This window comes from Monodon monoceros, unplaced genomic scaffold (assembly GCF_005190385.1).
Source record: "Monodon monoceros isolate NGI ecotype Baffin Bay Population unplaced genomic scaffold, NGI_Narwhal_1 Super_Scaffold_15, whole genome shotgun sequence".
Lineage (NCBI taxonomy): Eukaryota > Metazoa > Chordata > Mammalia > Artiodactyla > Monodontidae > Monodon > Monodon monoceros.
Window position 1 is genome coordinate 52,137,429 of NW_021703771.1, and position 8,210 is coordinate 52,145,638.

The 8,210-nt window shown below is 42.7% G+C and overlaps 1 pseudogene; it reads left to right on the top strand.

Moving 5' to 3' along the window:
* Positions 1 to 1,227: 1,227 nt before the first annotated feature.
* On the top strand, positions 1,228 to 2,886 carry LOC114896338 (annotated as a pseudogene).
* Positions 2,887 to 8,210: the final 5,324 nt, after the last annotated feature.

Here is an 8,210-nt window from a genome sequence, read left to right on the forward strand (position 1 = left end):
CAGGGACTGGCTATACTCTTCAATCCTGTCTCCATAGGACAAGGAAAGATAACTCAGGCTTTCCTCTAGCACAGCTGATCATAATGTGCTTACTAGCAATAGTATATAAAAGTTTCTTTCAACTTCACAAAATATCTATTAATAATGGGTAAAATTTTAGGACTGCTGTCAAATTGAGGAAACCCTTTAAATTGTGTGACATTGCAGGTCATTTCAAAGCATTCTGTGCACTAATTGTACATATTCATTGAAATTACGACAAATCAATCATGAATCACTGATGTCCTCATGTAGTGGCATATCATTAGTTTTATGTTATCTTTGTTGGAGGAAGTATCACGTGTCAAGAATTTAAATCTTTTAGCAATGTGTTCATACGTCACACCTCATCATTAATCAGATTATCAAACAGTTCATGAAACTATTCATTATGTCCATTTGCAAAGTATTTCTTCCTCTTAGTGAATTTAGAGGAGAGGAACCTTATATGATGAGAAAGCCTGCATAAGGCAATATCTGTGGGCCACCAAAATAACACTTTGAATAATTTTAATTACAAATTCTGTATTTCTACAGTTTGGTGATTTTATTACCTATTTCAATAATCAATTACACTAGCAGCACTTAAGTTGTTTTAAATGTTTAAAAAATATAAACAAAGAATGCACCAACTAACGAGGTCATAAAATTAATATAACCTCTTGATGAATAACAAAATTTATCATGATATATTTTAGCGCCATCTAGTGGCGCTAAAAGACTTCATAGAGTAAATAAATATGCAAACAATTTAGTTTTAAAATTTTTGTCAACATATATTCTTTGATTCTACATCCCAGTCATATCATCTAAGATTTTCCATTAAATACTGACAATAAAATAATTGATTGTAAGGTTATGTGGGCTTCTAGAAATTAAATTATTATGAAATAAAAGGAATTAAGTCATCCCTTCACTATTTTACAGGAGATGTCAGTCAGTACCTCAGCTACCATAAAACAAAGGGACTAGTTCTCATTGAAATGCCCAATCAGATAAATATTTTCACAGAGTCTTCGGTCTATGAGGATATGTTTGATTCAAACCAAGTTGAATTTAAACTGTTATGTGATATCTTTTTAAATAAAAAATTATTTTATGACTCACTTTATAGCTCTATTAAAAGCTTTCTAAAGTTTTACTTAGCTGTCCGCCGCTGTCCCAGCTGACTCCGCGCCGCTCGTCGCGATGGAGGTCGCCACCAAGTTTGTGGTCCAGAGTCCAACATGGTCTACAGTCCGAGGCCAGGGAGGTGCAGTAAGTACCGGATGACGTGCATCGGCCGCGAAGCCGCCGTCCTCAAGATGCACCCCAGGTCCACGGGCTTCACCTTCCGGACCGCCCGGCAGGTGCCCGGGCTCGCGGTCATGCTTGTGGGCTGGGGCGCGAACAAAGGCTCCAGACTGACTGCTGCAGTGCTGGCCCACCGACTGCGCCTGTCCTGGCCCACGCGCACCTGCCAGAAGGAGGCCAACTACAAAGGCTCGCTGACGCAGGCGGCCCCGTTAACCTGGGCCTGGTCAAAGAAAGCCAGGAGGTATTCGTGCCCTTCAGCTCACTGCTGCCCATGGTGGCGCCCGACGACCTCGCATTTGACGTCTGGGCCATAATCATCTCTGAACCTGGCGGAGGCGATGCAGTGCACACAGGAGCCACAGGAAAAACCGTGATCGCACCTGGAGGCTCTGCTTCCGCGGCCCTCCGTCTACCTCCCAGAGTTCCTCGCGGCTAAATAACCAGAGCGCGCGGGCCGACTACGTCATCCTGGGCACGCGCGCCCAGCAGCTGGAGCTGATCTGTACCGACTTCTGCAGCTTCCAGTACCGCGCCGGGCTGGCTGAAGTCATCGTGCGGAAGACAGCGAATACGGAGCACTTTTCCAAAGTGATCCCAGGCCTCAATGACACCGCTGAAAACCTGCTGAGCACCATCCAGCTGGGCCTGGAAGTGTCGCCCTCCATGCTGTTTGCGGTGGCCAGAATCTTGGAGGGCTGCTCCTTACTCGGTGGGTCCCCACTGACCATGCTGGTGCCTGGTGCCCTCGAGTTCAAGTGGCAGTGCAGCCTCTTTGTGGGTGGAGACGACTTAAGTTCGGGCCAGACCAAGGTCAAGTCCGTGCTCGTGGATTTGCTTATCTGCTCTGGCCATGAGACCACGTCCATCGTGAGGTACAACCACTTGGGCAACAATGACCGGCAGAACCTGTCGACCCCGCCACAGTTCTGCTCCAAGGAAGTGTGCAAGAGCAGCGTGGTGGACGACACAGTGCACAGCAACCCAACGCTCTACTAGCCGGTTGTGGAGCCCGGTCACTGTGTCATCATCAAGTATGTGCCATACGTGGGCGACAGCAAGCGTGCCCTGGATGAGCAATCAGAGCTGATGCTGGGCGGTACCAACACGCTGGTGCTGCTCAACACGTGCGAGGACTCGCTCCTGACCAGGCCCATCATGCTGGACCTGGCGCTGCTGACAGAACTGTGCCAGCATGTGAGCTTCTGCACCGACGTCGACCCACAGCCGCAGAGCTTCCACCCCGTGCTGTCGCTGCTCAACTTGGCATCCTCTTCCAGGTGCCGCTTGCGCTGCCAGGCAGCCAGGTGGTCAACGTGTCCTTCTGCCCCCGCAGCTGCACGGAGAATATCCTCACGGCCTGCGTGGGACTCTGGCCGCAGAACCACAAGCTTCTGGAGCGCAAGATGGAGTGCCCTGGCCTCAAGGGAGTTGGGCTTGTGGCTGCCACCTGTGCCTTGCAAGAAAGGACCAGTGCCCACCGCCCCCAGTGGCTATACTGGTGACGCCAATGGGCACTTGTAGGCCGAGTCACCCCAGATGCCCACCACCTAAGACCATGGCCATACAGCTCCGCCATAACTCCTGTCCCCATTGCTCCTCAGAACCCAACCCTTCCAGGCCCCCAAATATAATAAAGCTAGTGCCACTATCAAAAAAAAAAAAAACTTTATACAGCAAATCAGTAGATTTACGATCACCATCACCAAAACCAAACTAAGTTCTTTAATCAAAACAACACAGCTTTCTTGGTTTTACTATTTTTATCCTATAACAAACAATACTGGGTTAACAAAACAGAAGTTTATTTAAACTATGTTATTGTTATGTGTGAAACATAAAACTAAAAAAAACAAAATTTTGCGGTCACCATGAGAAACAAGGGATAGGCAACAGATTCGTTCTTTCCCTCTTTTACTATTAATTCACTGACCATCTAAAACAGCTGAATTTACATGCTATTAAATTCATATTGCTCTTAGAACCAAAGGATTAGACTGAGAAAGTCAAAACAAGTTACAAATCATTAAAAGTGATACATACTACAAATGCCACAAGATCCAGAAAATATCATCATAATTTTACCCTAGGCTAATTGTTTTAAAAATTCAGAGTAGCAAGCTGCACTCCCTTAGGCTCATAAAGGCATTTGTAAGGAGGCAGCAATGCCACCCAGCGACGACTCTCACTGGACAGCAGTTGGTGCTTTTAAGCGGAAGTGAATACTTCCTCTTTAGTCGTAGGAGACTCAGGCACAGAGTCACCCACATCTCGGCTTGCCTGTGTCTGCAGAGGCAGCCACCCCCAGAATGCACAGTCTAGTCCAAGCCTGCACAGGCCAGGAACCACTATACCAGGTATTATAGGACTAAATCTTTATGGTCCCCCAGGAAGTTATGGAAATAGAGGTTATTTCAAGAAGTTATCAATCAACAGTGTGATGTACTGAAGACCAGTCAATCAGAAGGGAGGAGAGAGAACAAGAGGTGAAAGGCAAGTGAGTAGTGCCTGGCTGGAAATTCCCTTGGTTAAAACTGAATTTTGGAAAGCAGCAGTAGCAGTAGTTGCATATGGGTGTATGTGAGAATCTGTGTGTATTAAGTGACAAGCAACACAGATAAGCCTCTTTGGCTAGTAGCCCAATAGAGTACATTTTGCTGTGAATTCATCTCTGATCCAAAAGCATATATCTTTTCTCTCATGTGGGAGGCTCTCAACTAACTTGCTATACCTTCTGTGTACTCAAAAAATATAATCTGAATGATTTCTCCCTTTAAAAATTCCTAGTGCAAATGAGAACATTTTTTTGTAGGTATAGAGGAAGAAATTTTTACCTCATTAGTTTCTGCCTAATCCAGGTGCTATTAAATTCCATCTGCTGATTAGAGTTGCAATATGAAAAGAGCTCCACCAAAATATTTCTTGAATTATTCATCCTTAACCCTAATATGTATTCTGGTTTAAGTGAATGGTTGAATCTGGTCTGGCACTTCTAACAATCAATTAGAGCACTAGTCGTCAAACTGACTGTAGAGACAAAAACAAGAAAAAGAGATCATAAATTTGACTTGCTGTTGTGTTTTGCCCATAATTTATCATTTTTTTCCTTTAAATATCCCATTTAAAATTGCTTCAAATGAGATGCAATGCATTATATAACCAAAAGTTTTATCGTTAAAACATTTTAAAACTACATGTTATTTTTAAATTTTTTTCCAAAAATAAATTTATTGGAAAGTCACATATTAAGTGTATGTTTTATTTGTAAAAATTTTTATTTAACTCATCTATTCTATCTTCTTTTCCACATAGAATTGCAAGTAGTCTCACGCAGAAGAAAACAAGTTATTTTAAAGAATCATCTAAGAAGTCCCAGCCACAACTACCTTCATTAATTCTTCCCAATATTTCACAATTGTCTTTGTACAGAAATTCTTCCTAATAAGTACATATTCTATTCTTGGATATATATGATATATACTCAAGGTCATACAGGTGCTAATTATCACTACTATGGCAATCACATTATAATATTTAAATGTGTCAAATTAACATGTTGTACACTTTAAATTTACACAGTGTTATATGTCAAATATATTTCAGTTTGAAAAAAATACCCAAGATCATTTTCTGAGGTCCTATATTTAAAGAAATTCAATATTTTTTCATCATTCCCTTTCATACACATGAAAATAAGCTTTAAGATGCCTCATGAAGCTTTCCTCTGTAAGGTAAATAATTGTTTCTTTTTTCTAGGTCTTCATTTTAAGCTGAGACAAAGTATTTTATTTACTTAAATATTCATTCATTTGTTCATTTAATATTGGAATCCTTTCTTGATTCCAAAAAAGCTTGAGGCATTTTACAAATTTAAAAGACAATTTTCAGGATAAAGCACAAAGGAAGGCAAAGGCAAGTAAATATTTAAGTATTAAATAAATGAGTGTCATTATAAAAGGAAGAACAAATGCCTTCGGATATAAGACAGTGAATCTTATTGTACAATTCACCATAAGCTGGTTTCATTTTTTAAAGTTCTAAGATTCCTACAATGGTGAAAATCATTAACTGATGTACCAGAGCTTAAAGATAACCGTACCACACAGATTCTCAATGTTCTGTTGCCCACAGTACCTCAGGGACTCTCGGGGAATGGGCTGTCATTGGGTAGTGCCTCAACACAACATATCCAGTACTGCCTGGATAGCAGAGGGATGGAGTCAACAGCGTCCTTTTGCTTAAGAGATCAAGAAGCATCATGGGGGGGAAAAAATCACTCGAGAAACAGAGAGACAAGGCACACAGGCTGGGACCAAGCATGGTGAGTCATGACAGAGAGGCAAGAAGCATGTTCTCTCCCCTTTGGTGAGGCAACACATGATATGATAGGAGATCGCATTTTATGGACCAGGTGAGCTATAGGAGCACAGTAGCCTGGGAAGTGAATCAAACCAGCTCATTCCAGGTGGTGAATGTGGCAGGGTGGATGGAAACCGCAATGCTATAAGATGACCTGGAAGAGAGGAGGTTTCTTGTAGGCTTCACCTTCAATCTCTATCCCAAATCTGATTGTTCTCAGTATCTCTGCCTCCATCGGTCTGATCTAAGCACTGTTTTCTCTTTCCAGATCTCTGCAATAACCTCCTTCCTAGCTTCCTTGCTCCCACTCTTAACCCCTCCTGCTTGTTTTCACACAGCAGCCTGACAGATCCATTTAAAATATATTTAGGATCATGTTATTCTTCTACCTGAAATTGTTGATAGCTTCCTATTTAAAATAAAGTCAACCTTCCTTACCACGACTAAGTGGCCCTCCATGAGCTGCTCCCTGGATACATCAGCAACCTCATCTACCACTTTCTCTCCAGTCAAACTGGCTACTTTGTTCTTTCTCAGATACATCAGGAGCACACCTAACTTGGGCTCTTACAACTGCCTCTCCCTTTGCTTCAAACATTCTTCCCACTGGTACTTGCATGCTGGCACTCCATTTCAATCAAGTCATCAGACATTTGGAGTATGTGCTTGGCTGAGGAACCAATAGGATGAAGCTCTTGTCTATGGAGTCATGACTGAACACTTCCAAGTCAGAATCCTGCTCAGGTGGATCAATATAGCAGCTCAGTTGGTCAAAGATAGCCTTTCCCCCACCATCCCCACCAGCAGGCCGCTATTAAAGATCATTTTATTAAAGGTGTCTTCCCTTTAAAGTCTAAAATTACTGCCACCTGTCACTCTCTAGTACCATATATGCCTTGCCTTTTCTCCTCATAGCACTTACAGTTATTTATACAGCCAGCTTTCCTTATCTATAGGCTCTGCATCCAAGGATTCAACCAATGTGGATCAAAAATATTCCGAAAAGGGCTTCCCTGGAGCCGCAATGTTGAGAGTCTGCCTGCCGATGCAGAGGACATGGGTTCGTGTCCCGGTCTGGGAAGATCCCATATGCCACGGAACGGCTGGGTCCGTGAGCCATGGCCGCTGAGCCTGTGCATCCGGAGCCTGTGCTCTGCAACGGGAGAAAAAAAAAATATTCTGAAAAGATTATAGAACATTCCAAAAAGCAAAACTTGAATTTGTAGCATGGTGACAACTGTTTACATAGCATTTACATTGTATTGGGTATTATAAATAATCTAGAGATGATTTAAAGTATACAGAAGGATGTGCATAAGTTATATACAAATACTATACCATCTTATGTAAGGGACTTGAGCACCTGAGGATATTAGTATCTCAGGGGCGTCCTGGAACAAATCCCCTGCAGATACCAAGCGATGACTATAGTTATCTCTCTGTGAGTTGACTGCCTATGGGTTGAACTCATATCACTGGAATATAAATTCCATGTGGACAGGAACTCTGATTTCTTCCCAACAGTATCACTTGTACTTCGAACAGTAATTGGTACTTATGGTGCTCAATATTTACTTATTGGTTAAAGGAAGGACTAAATGAGAAACTTTTGATATGCCAGAGTAATTTAAGGAAGGTTGGAGTTTTCAGCTTATTAGTGGAGACTGAACCATGGGAAAATCTATTTGATATAGTCTGATGAAATACTTTGAGTTCCTAGCCCTGTGAACTGACATTTGAATTTGAGTGTTTAAAATCATCTCAAAGCAAAACTCTACACTTGATCTTCCATCAGAACTGGTGTTTCCTGTCTCATTAAATAGTACCACTCCTCTCTCCAGGTGTGCAGGTCCTCTGCGGTCCTCTTTCCTTCTGTTAGAACGCTCTTCCTTTTCGTCCTATCTCACACCCACTCTTTAGCTCAGTTAATTTCTACTCATTCTTCAGATCTGTGATACGTTATCCTTCACCAAAAATGGTCTTAATACTTCCTGTCCCCTGTGAGCTTTCCCAGAATCTTGCCTTTCTCCGTAAAGAGGAAAAGTCGATTTCCCCTTCCCTTGAACCTGGGCTGGCCTTTGTGGCTGCCTTGAGAACAGAATGTAGTAGAAGCAACACCATCATATAGCTTCTGTATAGCTCTCTCTTTCTCTCTTTCTTGGAACTAGAACCCAGCCATTATGAGTGGGGAAGTCCAGGCTTTATGGAGAGGCCACGTGTGGGTGCTCTGGTCAAAAGTCCCAAAAGAAGTCCCAAGCTACAGCCAGCTGGGTGACTGAGTGCTTAGAAGGCTCTGATTCCCAGCCTTAGAATCCACCTCCCACCCTCCCCCACCCCGACCCCCCCCCCACCAACACACACACTGGGCCTTTGGATCTTCCATTTAAGCCTCCAGACACCATGGAGCAGAAACAAAATAATATATCTGCTATGTCCTGACCAAATTCAACACCCCCAGAACTTTTGAGCAAGATAAATGGTTGTTTGATGCCACCAAATTGGGCCAATTTTTTACCTAA